General features: G+C 34.2%; 1 protein-coding gene across 1 annotated transcript in view; it reads left to right on the forward strand.

Annotated features, from left to right (window-relative positions):
• The window catches only part of LOC145678387 (spatacsin-like), a 159,311-nt gene that overhangs the window by 59,640 nt on the left and 84,300 nt on the right, over nt 1-15,371 (forward strand). The gene's annotated exons all lie outside the window — the stretch shown is intronic.

Raw genomic sequence — 15,371 nt, forward strand, 5'->3', positions numbered from 1 at the left:
GTCTACAATATATACCGCATGAATAAATATATTGCCCGCAATTTTACTTTTACAACGATATCCTTCTCACAGATAGTACACATTATGTGTTCATACAAGTAAAAAATAGAACGCGGCTTTATTGGCCGATTGAACGCTTTCATCTTTATCCTAACTAATGTATTTTTATGTACTCTATTCATGTAGATCTGGAATCGAGGTTAAGGGGCGTTAATTCTTAGGGGCACTGTTGCAAGGGTCAGTTTTCACGTTTAGGAATACATTGCACTGATCCTTTAGCTGTATGGGCAATGGAACCATTCCGGGTGCCACGTAGATAATATCATTCACCCCATGTAATTTTCCAACGACGTCATTCTCACACATAGTACACAAATGTCATTCACCCCAGAAGGTCATTCACTTTTAATAATAGTATTTCATATGATATATGTAACAGTACAACAAAAAGGGAAAACTGTCCTCATGGCAAAAGAGGAAGTATGACACTACTGCAAAATACGTCTCTATCTACATGGCGGCTTTCCTTTTTCTACCACTTGTATGTCAGGATCTACTTCGGTTGCCATGTAATAAGAGAGCAAAGTATAAATATATTCATAACTTGGCTTACTGTACCGAATATCAACAAACTTTAACCCAGATGTCTACCCAACTCAATAAGGGGTACAGTCATATAGTTAGTAGATGTACTGTGCAGTTTGCATTGGCAAGGTAATGTCGTGACTGGACCATAGAGACAAGTAGTATGGAGTGATGAGTTTCTATTCCGATTTCATCACGCTGATGGTAAGCTACGAAAGTGACACCATCCTCACGAAGCCATGGATCCATCCTGTCAGGTTGGAACTGTACAAGATAATGGCGCCTCTATGATGATATGGGACCGTGCAATGTCTTGGATCTTTAATGCATGTACTACGCACTCTTACTGAATCGAAGTACATAGATCTCCAGGGTGAACGATATATTTATTCCTTTCTATCATACTGATAGAAATGGAGTGTACCAGCAAGGCAATCGCTCTCGTAACAGATCCCGATTGGCTACCACCTGCTTGGAGAAGCATTCCACTTCTTCCTGCTGATATGACTCCCGAGAAGCCCGGATTTTAATCTCATTGTACATCTCTGGGATATTCTAAACAAAGATGTGCAAGCATATCTTCCGCCACCGACTTCATTACCTGATTTATGGAAAAATCTGCAAGACGTTGGCAGACAATCCGGATAACTTCCCATACACTTGTTAATCCATGCTTCTTTGTGTGGCAGCGACTATCAAAACCGAAGAAGCAGCAACTCGTCACTTATCACGTCTTCCTCATTCAGTGGCACTTCAGTGTATAGAACAAATATCAGTCGACATAAATCGCGTTGAGATGAAAAGTATAACGTGCTTGAGGGCAAACTTTAATCCATAGTTTTAGAGAAAATCGAAAAAAAAAAAAAAAGAAAAAAAAAACTGAGAGCTTAAATGCATCGTTTGTTCCGAATAATATATATATATTTTTTTTTCGCTTGAAAAATATATTTATGTATTGTATACTAGAGGTGGTCACAAAAGTCGATTTTTTTTTTAATTTTTAGAAAAAATAAAACCAGTTTTTAAAACTCAAAAATTTGTTTCGGTTTTAAAACCGGTTAAGTTTTCTATCAAAACCAGTTCGGTTTTTTGTCTTTCTGTACTGAAATACAGGGGTCTCTTGCAGTTGACTTCAAAGAATTCGAAGAGAAGATATGCAACATCAGGTTAGATTACTTCTTTGCAAAGGTAATGTCCAAGAAACAAGAAGAATCTAATTTGTGGAATGTTGTGAAAATGTTAATTTCATCCCACGGCAATTTCTCAGTGGAGGGTGGGTTCTTATTTAATAAGACACTTATTGTAGAAAACCAAATCAAAGATTCTCTGGTAGCACAGAGGCGGCTGCATGATGCAATTATGTACTGTGGAGGTGTAGAATCTGTTCCTGTTCATTGAAGAATGCTTCTCTCAGTTCATTCACCTTGGAGACGCTATCATGAATACCTTAAACAGAAACGAATCAGAAGTGCAGAGGAAAGCAAAATCAAAAGTAAGTTAAGAAATTGGAAGCAAAGAAGAAACAAATGAAATTGTGTTACAAACAAGAACATGTGCGTGAGTTTTCTCGGGTTCTTCGTTTTCTCCCACTTTCTTCATTCCACCATTTCATTCATTTCTTATCATCACTGTTTCCTTTAGTCCAGTTGGCATAATCATGGGACGTAAAACCGACAGATTTAATTTCATTTCATTTTATTTTAGGACTGATAGTAATAGGTCTCAGGGAGAGTTGGCAATATATTCTTGACTGTATGTTATGTTGCTTTTTATTGTTTCTTCAAGCAAAAAAAAAAAAAAAGTCTAATATACAATGTCAATGTATGTGGTACTGTATCATACATATAATATTATGTATTTACAAGATAAACTTCGTGTAAATAACAATTACTCATTTTGAACGTAACAAATATGTAAATGTAATTAAAGGAGTGTGTTGGACGGGTATGAGGACGAAGGAATTCGTTAAAAAGTGTATGATTGGAACTTGCCCCATATCTTCCCATTTATATTCAAGAATTTATGTCAGGGAAAACATAAATTTGTGTCAGGGAATGTCAAGAAAAGTCAGGGAAATCGATCTTCACTTTTTTGTGGGAACCCTGTACTTATAATCACATATTGAAAGAATTGATTCTTGGCGCTAGATGGTCAAAATAGTTGGACTCGCCCTGAGCGGCATTATTCAGGAAACATTTCTAGTATTACATATATGTGCAGGGATGTAATTGGGCGTATATGGGAGTATACTCTCCTAATATTTTTATAGTCCAACGTACACTCAACTTAAATTTACGAAAAAACAAACGCATGCTGGGATGGATATACTGTATATTTTGAAAATGGTCGAGCATATACCTACCAAAATGTCTATCCATATGTTTATATGCAGTAGTAATTATGCGATTATCTTTATCGGTTTCTTACCCAATACATAATCTACGTTTGATCTTGTTTAGATCTAAGACATCACAAGGAAAATCATGAACTTACACCCTGCTCGCGAAACAACTTATTTTAGTGGATCTTTTCATTTCTTCCTCCAGTAACGAATATTAATGGACTACAAAGTTTCATGTCTACTTCCCGTACGAAAATAGTCGCAATTTGTAGAATATGTCCTGCTCATAATAAGTGAGAACTTTTTTTTAACTTGAAAAGTAGTATTGCCTACGAAACAAGAAATTTCTCGTTTCGCTCGAATAGAAAACGGGAGTCGAGACGAGAAGCACGTTTTTAAATTTGAGACTAGACGAGTTATTTCACGTGTTCTCGTGGACAACACTACTTCACCCAAGTCTTAGATATGAAACAGTTTTAATCTTGCATGATTTATAGGATAAAACTATAAATTGATAAAGTGATTGCACGAACATGACGAAAAGCATTTATCAACGTTCAGAAGAATGTAAGTGATTGCATAATATACTCCAATAATAAATATAGTGTAAATCTTGTTTTATCACTCTCTTCGTGAAGCACTTCCGATGCGGAAGGGTTTTGATAGCTTGTTAATGAAATTAAGAAAAATCAGGTCTTATATTTTGTACATAAATATACAAAACGAGAAAATTTTCGAGACGAGATAAGAAGGAAGTCTTCAAGAACCGAAATTACTGCATGCTTCACGCCGTTGCTATAAAACTGAACTGTACCACAGAAATGTCAGATAAGCGTTGCTCTTCATTATATTCCTGAAAAATATTTCAATAATAGTAATATAATAATAATTTCACTGTCGCTGCAGCTTCAAAATTACAGACACTTGAGATGTGTACCCTTAAAACAAAACTCGAGCGCCCCTGCTTTCACTTACTATAAGCTGTTATTCTTTACTTGAGCTTAAAACATAGGACCAGTAATATGTAATAGCACATAATAATAAGGACTGTATATTAAGTCGTTAGAAAATCCTGTGTCACTTAAAAAATTAGTAGGTAACCGAACCCCGAAGATTTTGCTTTTGAAATTTTATATATACAAGGGTTACTACGAAAATTTTGAGACGTGAAATAACTTACTTACTTAAAATCAATTTAACACTTGCATTTTCTCAAAGTATTCACCATTACACTGTACACACTTTTGCATCCTCGAAAACCACCTTTGGAAGCAGTGTTGCTAGTCTTTTTCTTCAAATGTTCAAAGTTCATTCTCGTAAGCCAATACAGCTTCTTCAGGGGTGCAAAATCTCTTCCCACGCATGCGATCTTTGATCCTGGGGAACAAAAAAAAATCACACGGGGCCAGGTCAGGGCTATACGGCGCATGAGTCATAAGTTTCACCTCCGTAGATTCTAAAAACTGAATTGTGATGTTGGCCGTGTGTGCGGACGCGTTGTCATGATGAAGCAGGATCCCACGCAATCCAGTTCTTGGACGCCGTTCCCGAAGCTTCTGGAACACTTTTGTTAGGCAAACAGTGGTGTACCACTGAGCAGTAACAGTCCTTTGTTCTTCAAGTGGAACAGTTGCAACATGGCCAGATTTGGAGAAGAAAGTTGCGGCCATCTTCTTCCCCACACTTCGCGGTCTCTTCACGTTCGTGGGTGGATTTTCGTCTGGAAAGATCCAAACTGTAGATTGGCGTTTATTTTCAGGGTCAAATTGATAGATCCAAGTCTCATCACCAGTAACAATGTCAGAGATGCGTCGAGAATTGCCTCCATCAAATCTTGCAAGCATTTCTTCACACCATTTTACACGCATGCGCTTCTGCTGTTCAGTGAAAGTGTGAGGCACCCAACAAGATGAAACCTTCCTGAGCCGAAGATGATTATGAAGAATTTTTGTTATTGCTGGCGATCCAATGTTCACTGCAGATTCAATGTCCTTGAAAGTTATTCGAGGATTTTCTCGAATCATTTGTTCCACAGCGGCAATGTTTTCATCTGACACAGCTGTTGCCTGACGTCCAGCTCTCTCTTCATCTTTAAGCGATGTCCGGCCTTTTCTGAATTCACCAAACCACCGAAAAATTGTAGCACGGGAAGGAGCAAGGTCCCCAAATGCCCCCTGCAAACGGTCAGGGTTTTGTGTCTCGTTCAAACCACTTTTGAAATCGTAAAGGATCATTGCCCGAAAATGTTCCCTTTCGAGCTCCATTCTAGACAGCCGAATACTGCTCACATCAACAAACAAGTGAAGGCGATACGGCCACGCCGATAAGCGAGGCGAGTTGAAACTTGCTTCGCTTCTTCGCTCTGGATATTACTACCGAACGCAATTGTTGAAATTAAAATACTGTGCCACAATAATATTAATCTCAAAACTTTCGTAGTGACCCTCGTATATATATAATATATCGAAACATTTTTGCAACAAATTTTAAATATTGATAATGAAAAATTAAACCAATGTTTTAAGTATCCATGCAGAATTCTATGATTACTTCTTTTATTATCTGGCACCAGTGAGCACTGAGCACTATCTAGCAACGTTTAGCATAGCACTAAAATACCTAGTGATCTACTATAACAAAAGATTTTATAGCTTCCCTTTAACGAACTTGTCTAAATCCTATAAATCCTGATTTCTAATTCCGAGATAACCTAGTCAGAGAACACATTATAAGGTAATTCCTTCCCAGCAATATTCATATGAATAATTAGAAATACATTAGTGATAAATCTACACAGAGCTGTGACCCGGTATTGCCTTTTAAGGTTAAGTCTTTCTTTCTACAGATCAGAACGGCTTTCTATCTTACAAAAAGGTAACCCAAAATTAAATCAGATTACATTTTTTTAAAAACATACTATCACTTCAGAAACGCGATTTTGTATTATAGGTTTAATATTTGGATACCTTTAACAGCACAAAAAAAAAAAAAAAAAAAAAAAAAAATGCAGCGAAGTAATTCAACATAAGACACGAAGATAGATGGATTGATATCTCTCTTTCTTTATTGTTATTCGATCTACATAATAAAGTAGACCGAATTTAAATAAAGTAGATCAAATAAAGTAAATCATAATAAAGTAGATCAAATTTAGCGTATTGTCTCTGAATAAGTCGTAATAATGGTTGTAGTGATAGTGTCGTAACTAAAGAAATCGTTAATTAAAAAAAATAAATAATAACAAAAATAAAGATTCAGTGAAACTTCTAGATTAATTTCTTCAGTTGGTGCAAGTTCCGTATCCGAATCAGAATTGTCATTCTCACAATTAGATGTTGTTTCTCTATTATCTCGTGAACTCCATATAAACGGGAATAATTTTCGAGAGCTCGACACCCTTCTTTAGTCCCTTTATCTGCTTTCATATTTCCTAAAACTCGCTGAATCGCATATCCCTTTTCTCGTTCTACATTACCGACATGATTGTACTATCCAACTCATCACGCAGAGCGCTAACATCTACATTGATTTCGTTAATTTCCCTTGAAATTCCTTCCTAATATCTAACTTGAAACCGTCAATATTAATCTGAAAATTTTAAAATTTCTCTTCGACTTCAGCAAAATTTTAATTTACAGTATTTGACAACTGTTCTACAGTGCACTAGATAATTCAGCTACATTTTCAAATAAGTGAGTAATTTTAGTCGAAATACTATTAGTATATATATATATATATATATATATATATATATATATATATATATATATATATATGTGTGTGTGTGTGTGTGTGTGTGTGTGTGAGTGTGTGTGTGTGATTATTTACTTAATTGTTTAAGTTAATTAATTGTTAGTTTAAATTAGATAAGATCGTCATTTTGTGTAATTAGGAACAATAGAATGCATCTATATGAATAACAATAGAAATAAGTATAATTTAAAGGGATTTGCTGCTGCCAGTAGCCAATCAGAAGAAAGATCTCTTAGCTGTTGTATGTATATACGATTGCGCAGGAAGCCAAAGAGTTAGTTGGTGAAACTGTAACACGTGTTGAATTTTAATGAAAATATATAATTTTGCTCAGCAAATAATTAGTTTGTATTAGTATAGACATTAAAACTATCACTGAGAGCTTAAATATTTCTGTCTGTGTTATTATTTATAGTTACGACAACATCATTTATGTATTTATTTTTAAAAAAATCACAAAACTTTATTCCTGCAACAAAAGGTAAGGTCGTAGTATATACTGAATCCTACATGAATTCAGCTTTACGATTACACGTGCTTACCGTAAAAGTTCTACGTTGCTCGTCCTCATGAGCACTTTGGGGAGTTGTAATCACATCTGAAACATATCAGGTGAAGATTTGTTGTGAACTTTGATTTTCTTATACTGTGAGCACTGCGATTGGCAGCCATCGTCTTCATTTCGCATAACTTGCATTAAATGACTTCTCAGAGTGGGATAATTAGATATTTTTCAGAGTTAGATATTTTTTCATGATACAAGCTTCTACGTGACTCACAATTTTTGAACTTCACACAGTTCTCTCACAGTAAACATACCTTTCAGTTCTTCATCATTAACTCTTTCGCTGCTAATTAAATCGAGTAGTTCCCGAAGAAAGGCAGTTATCCAGCAGAAAAATAAAATTCTTATCATCCTTTTTATATTCTGACACAACTGAATCAGAATCTAACAAAAATCCAGCTATCTGATTGTCACTGATTGTTTTATTTTTATACGGGGTTGTTCTCTGCTCTAATCAGCTAGCTTCAAACTCGCAAATGCATCTCAACAGAACGAAGCAAGGCTCTTGTAATCATTCGTGTTTTACTGCTTTAGTTCAAGGAATTCGCCGCCAGTTGGCAGGAGAATGCAACACATTAGGTCCTGAGACTAATGATTTTCTTTTAACACATTGTTGCTACCAAATGTTCCGTATACAATTACCGACTAAAGACAAATATCACAGTGAAGTATAAACAAAAATAGGTGTTGTAAACTAAAGTGGGATTTTGCAACAAAAGAGTTAAGATGTAAGTTACTTTGCATAATACTTATATAACATTTTGCGTCATCGTCCTCAGTCCATCCGTCGAAACGCGCAACACTGTTGACATTAATTTTTTAACTTTTATTTTGCAAGGAAAATTCTTATCATAAAGTTGAGTTGATTTTGAGTTTAATTTTCCCTGCAGCAGCGAGGCTATATGAGACGGGACCTACTGATTAACGTGGAATCCGAACCACATGAGCTCCCGCCTGGAATCGAACCTGAGTCTCCCGCGGCAATCTTAGCATAAAGTCCGATCTGGGTCTCCACTTGATAGATTACTTTGTTAATTTAAAAAGAAAGAAAGAAAGAAAACAATAAAAAGCAAAATTGGCACTGTCACGAAAGATGAAGTAATTATTTTTACAGGAAATTAGATATGTTCAGACCTGTTCGGCGTAATAGAATTCCAGCTTCTGTAAGGTTAAATCTTCTTTTCTCCAGTCTCTTCTTAAGATAACCGGGAATGCTTCCCAACTGTAAAATGAGTATTACATAATCTGAAAAGTGATTTAGATACCCCGTCTGAAAGTGTAACACATTCCAAAATTGTAGCTCCTAACGGGAATAAATAATGAAGTTAAGACCATAAAAACTTGAAGAACGAGAAATAGACAATAGTAAATATTTAAGATGAATTAAATAACTTTAAGTATCATACAACTTCAAATCTGTTTCAGCAATCTAGATTAAATTCGACAACATTATACACACTATAGAAGCTATCCAGAAACACTACCATTTGTGCAGTGTTGCCAACTTGGTATCTATTTTTTTATATCAAATGATACTACATCATTATTTTATGCGGGGCCGCGGTGGCTCAGTGGTAGAGCGTTCACCTCCGTTGCTTGGAGTCCCGGGTTCAAGCCCTGCTCTCGCCAAGTGAACTTTGTGGTGGACAAACACCATGTGCGTGGGTTTTCTCAGGGTTCTCCCGTTTCCTCCCACTTTCTTCATTCCACCATTTCATTCATCTCTCATTATCACGGTCTCCTTTAGTCTAACCGGCATAACCGTGGGACGAAAACTCAAAAATTTCATTTCATTTTCATTATATTATGTGTATAAAATGACTGGATAATGGTTAATAAGAATACATGTCTAATGCTAACAGTGTTGCAAACTTCAAATGTTTTTTAGTAGATTGATTACTACAGCTTTGATCTGTAGATTGCAAAATACACGAGAAAAATAGCAATGGTTAAAGTAACACTTAAAGTTTGAAATACTGCCACGCATTAGGCATATTTTTTTATTCACCATTATCCAGACATCTTGCGTATGTAATAACATAATGTTTCATTTGAAAATAAAATATTACATAGCAAATTGGCAGCACTGCATTATTTACAGCGTTAATGATAATGTTTCGGGATTGCCTCTGTGGTATATATAATGTCACCAAAATTTCTTCTATCTTGCTTAAGTACACGTGAAGTTATTTGAATTTATCTTAAAATTTTACTATTGTCTTGATTCCCGTTTCTGAAATATTTGTTGTGGCATAACTTCATTATTTGTGCTCATTAGCAGCTATAACTTCACAATATGATACACCTTCGAATGGTCTAAACAAATCTCTTTTCAGAAAATGAGAAACTCATTTTATAGTTGGGAAGCGTTCCTAGAATTCTATATGTATTAGTTATATTTCAAATCGAATGATTACAAGGTGAATATAAGCTTGTTGATCTAACAATGGACTTATTGTTATGGATAATGAAAAAAATTAAAACCTTTTGTTTCTTCAATTCAAGAGACTTATTTTTTCAATTAGCACGTTATATAAATAGCCATTACATGATTGTTATCCAAGATAATCTTTTCTTTTATTCGATAACAGCCATAATAATGGATACAAATTAATATTTAGTATATCTTCCGTCTAATATCACGTTTGTAATAATTGATAGCAGAAGAGAAAATTATTTCATTTCATCCTTAAAAGACAACAATTACTTAGTTTTACAAAAAAAATATTTTATTATCTTCAATCATCAGCATTTCTATGCTGTTCAACATATATAGATATAGATATATTATGCTTACGTCTTTCTATAGCGACTCCGTTCTGTCATCGACATTATCCATTAACTTAATAGGAAATAGCTGAGTAATTCGTTTCAAGCAGTGTAATTATCATTTGAAATAATGTTAGTTGCCTATCCGTTTCCTTGGTGTGAAAAATTGAAAGTACTGTTAGGAGATTCGAAAGGAATATGGTACAGCTTGTACTGTTCAGAAAGGTGCAACATGAATTATATTTTCTGGTTGATCGAAAATTTTGAAACATCTAGCTGTAATTTTGTTCACGTGTCAATTGTTATTGCACAGTCGATGACGGGTATTGAACTCAAGGGTGGCTATAAGAATTTAAATCATGTTATTGTTATTATAAACATCCTTCAGTAAGAGAAACAAATACTCGGATACAAAAACGTAGTTGAAGCTTTTCCTTCAGTCGGATTCAATTTCAGTTCCAGCAAACAATTTTATTGTTTCGAATATTAATCCGCACAAAGGCTTATATTTATGATACTAAAAAGATTCAATTTCTCGGATGACTCGACAGTTCAGTCGAATCAGTCAGTGAGGACGCACGTGCAGGTTCTCTCTCCGGAACACCCGCGGTCAAGTGAACAATGAGAGTATCGTTGGAAGTCTGGCAAGCCAGAATTGGCTTGTTTAGAAGTGCAGTGAAAGTAACCTCGAGTTCGTCCCTTGATTGCAAACCAAACTACACAAAAGCATACTTTGTTTAGGGTGTGGTGATTCTTGCATTATTAATTATTGGAGGAGTTAAACAACATCCAGGACCTTATTCACGTAGTGAGCGCAATGACATAAGTGAAATTGAAGAAATGTTGAAATCTCTTAGTGCATCAAGTGAAACACTGGTGAAAGAAGTGAAGATGACGAGGGAAAGTGTATCTAAACTAGTGGACAGAGTTACCACCATTGAAAACGAACTTGGGCGCGAAACTAATGAACTCGGTGAACTTAAGGACGTTGTTAATTATTATCAGCACAAGGTGGATGACCTGGAAAACAGATCTCATAAGCAAAATCTGGTGTTTTATGGTATACAAGAAACTGATCGTGAAACTTGGTCTGACACGGAAAAGAAGATTTGTGATGTGTTACGTGATAGGTTTAATATTAATATCGATAATGAACTTGTGCAAAGAGCTCATCGAATAGGCAGAAAGTTTGCAGACAAACTCAGGCCCATTGTGTGTAAGATTTCAAGTGAAAAGAAGAGGGAATATATTTTTAAAAACCGTAATAAACTACGTGGAACAAGAATATTTGTGAATAAGGACTACTCAACTTTGGTCAGGAATGAACAAAAAAAAAAAAAAAAAAATAGTTTTATTTGTCAAAAGCACGTCAAGAAGGAAAACATGCAATTTTACGCTTTCGTCATCTAATTATTGACGGGGAAAAATGGTCACACACACAGCTTGAGGACAATGACTTCCACAGCGGTAGGGATCAAGAAATGGTGCGGCAAGAAGACAAGCAACCCAGTACAATGGAAACTTCTGAAACTCCCGAACGATCTGTCAATCAAGAACAAACCTCCCACAGAAAAAAGATGACGCCGACTCCGCCCCGGCAAGCAAGAAGTCCAGGTCTCCCAATACTAGTGGCGCACCTTTCACATCATGAGAGCGGTGTAGCAAGGAAACAACAAAAGGGGAAGTGGAAGAACAAAACCTTCAACAAGAGAAAAAACTGGAAACGATGTGACCATTGCAAATGAAATGGGACTATTGAACTCTCATCCGTAAACTCTTGACGATATCCTAGAAGTAAGCTTACAAAATAAAACTATTGTCAGTGTCTTGATACACAATATACAGAGATTTACCTCAAAACTAACTCAACTGGAAATATTACTAAATACAATAAAACCATCCCCCGAAATTATCTGCCTTACGGAACACTGATGTACCCGTGGTAATCTAGATACTATAAATTTTAGTAATTATATGTAATAAGTAGTTTTTGTAGAAGTAAAAGAAAAAGGGGGTTGGGGTTCTCTAATACTAGTAAATTCAGCTAAACTAGGCAACGCTAAAGAATTAACGGAATTATGTAATATTTCCACGGAATTTGAATTTGAGTACTCAGCAGCTCTTTTGGAAAAACTCAGTTTAATTGTTGTAGCAATTTATAGAAGCCCACAAGGCACAACTACACATTTTTTGACGCACCTTAATATCTTTTTAGATAAAATACGAAAAATATATAAAACATATCTTAATTTACGAGACGAAAAATACATAAAAAACATATCCTAATTTGCGAGGACTTCAACATTGATTTTTTCATAAACACGAAGGAAAGAAGGGAAGTACTCTTCTTAATAAACTCATACAACATAAAATTATATAATCAAAAAACCAACTCGAATAACTCCTCACTCAAAAACAGCAATAGACAATGCGCTAACTAATTTACATGCAGATTACATAAAATATGAAATCATTATTGGACTCTCAGACCACACTTGCCAATTATTAGAAATAGACTTGGAGTACAATCACACAAACAATAACGTAAAAATGGAAACTAGAATACTAAACAAAAAAAAATATATAAATAAATTTCTTGATTTTCTAAGAAACGTAAATTGGAACACTATGTATGAAAAACATGGGATAGAAGACAAATTTTGCTACTTTCTTACTATGCTCAACGTTAGTTTTTACAAATCATTTCCAAAAACAAAGGGTGCAGTAAAGAAAACAGCGCATAGAAGTTGAATAACGCAGGAAATTAAAGAATACAGTAAACTGAAGCTAAAATTACTTAAAAAAAAAAAGTTTCACCTTATAGAAAAATCGAAATAAACAATTTTATTAAATTCTATAAAGCATTAATTAGAAACGCTAAACAGGCACACCAATATCATTACTCATTCTAGGAATAAAACCAAGTCTCTCTGGCCAGCTGTCAGGGATCACATGCACATAATAGATAGACAAGTAAGTAAGTAATATTAAAAAGTTAATCATTAATGATACAATAATAGATGAACCTATTCAAATATGTGACGAATTTAATCGATATTTTACGGAAACAGCTGACAAGCTAGTAAAAATAAGAGAATCCAATACAGCCATTAAACTGTTAGCAAACGTGATACCGCGTTCTGTTTACAGCATATTTCTTACACCAATATTAGAAAACAAGGTATTGCATCAAATTAGTCAATTGCAGGAAAATAAGTCAACAAACGACGAAATATTGACAAAAATAATAAAGCTATGTAAAGAGTCATTGACACCGCATCTAACGTATTTATTTAATCAGTGCTTAATAAATGATGTCTTTCCTGATGCTCTTAAAATAGCTCAAGTAAGACCAATGTACAAGAAGGGAGACTCCACATCCGTCGAAAATTACAATCCCATCTCGCTGCTATCCGCTTTCAGTAAAATATTTGAACACCTAATAAAGAGCAGACTATTGCACTTTATCATACGCCAGGATATTATAACGAACGAGCAACACGGCTTTGTGCCCAACAAAAGCACCCAAACCGCTACCTATAGCTTAATAGACCATATACTAAAAGTAATAAATGAAAAATTTTTAGTACTCGGTATTTTTTACGATCTGAGTAAGGCATTTGATGTAATAAACCGTGATATTCTACTGAAAAAACTAGAACATTACGGCATACGTGGAAACTATCTCAAATTATTCAAATCTTACCTAGAAAATAGGAAGCAATCAGTCGAAATTATAAGAAATACAGGTAATACTCAAATGAAATACAAATCGACTTATCGAGAAACAAAATATAGAGTGCCACAAGGCTCGGTTCTAGGTCCACTCCTGTTCCTACTATATATAACCGATCTATTTAACAATATAGATACCAAAATTATACTCTATGCTGACGATACTTCAGTGATTATCAAAGGAAAAGATACAAAATCTCTTGTTAACAATGTACATGACATAACAAAAAAAAAAAAAAAAAAAACTTCGTTTTTGGTTTGGTAGTAATCAGTTGGTTTTAGAAAATACGAAAACACAATATATATTTTTCCACTCAGCACACGCTAAAAATATAAATAAATCCACAGTAAATCTAAACGACCCATCCATACAGCTAGTCAACGAAACAAAATTTTTAGGTATTATAATAGATGAGTACTTCAGATGGAGTAGTCATATTGAAGCAACTATACATAAACTAAATCCAAGGCTATATGCTCTAAGAGTGCTAAAAGACACTTTAATTCTAAAAGGCTTAATACAAATTTCCTATGGGTCCATATACCCTATCATAAAGTATGACATCCTATTTTGGGGTAACGCAACTGAAAGCAAATCTATATTTATTAAACAAAATTATCCGTACCATTGCAAACTTACATTACACTACAAGCTGCAAATCGCATTTTAAAAAGTTAAAGATATTAACAGTTCCATCTATCTATATATATGAAGCATTAGTTTTCAGTCTAACGCAAAATGAAGATGAAGCGAAAGATCATCATTACAATACTAGAGATCAAAACAAAAAGTTGTACTTTACTAGATTATCACTGGCACAACAAGACCCCAGGCAAATAAAATATTCAATGTTTTGCCCAATCACATAAAAATAGAGAAAAATTTAAATAAATTTAAACGAAACTTAAAAATCTAATAGAGAAAGAATTTTATAGTGTTAGAGATTATCTAGAAATATATGTATAACAATGTAAAATATTTTATCTATATGTATAATCACTTCTGTAAATCATTTTATGTTTGTTTTATAATCTCACATCAATACTATGTACATGCGAACTAAACCCTCCAAATACCATATATTGGTTAGATGGAGTAATTGTTCATCATTTTATATCGACTTTTTTAAACGATAAAATCAATTGTAAAAGAAAGTTTAGCCAGATCATTCTTGGTTACAGATCAATTGAAATTTAATTTTACCGTGATTAGACTTATATCTGTTTTTTCATTTCTTTGTCTTCTTTCTTATCACATAACAGGTCTGTCATATAGACTACTAGAACACTAACATCATCCGCCATAAAGTGTCAAAGTTCAAAGGAACAATATTAACAATTTACTGTTTTCAGTACCTTAATTAAATAAAGTAAAACAGATAATTGAATAATCTTTACAACTAAAAATACTCGGAGAAAATAAGAATATACAAACGAAGAATATATAAAACACATTAAGTTCAAACATTACTATTCAGTACAAGAATTAATTTAAAAATCAAAGGTATGATTAATCGCTACATGGAAGGGTAAAGTAAAAGAATGTACAAAGTACGAGCAAACTCAAATATGAAACGAACGACTGTAAAGTACCTTTATGATCTTGTAATCTTGTGAATATAA

The sequence above is a fragment of the Thermobia domestica genome, chromosome 2 (assembly GCF_964235325.1).
Source record: "Thermobia domestica chromosome 2, izTheDome1.hap1.1, whole genome shotgun sequence".
NCBI classification, from domain to species: Eukaryota; Metazoa; Arthropoda; class Insecta; order Zygentoma; family Lepismatidae; genus Thermobia; species Thermobia domestica.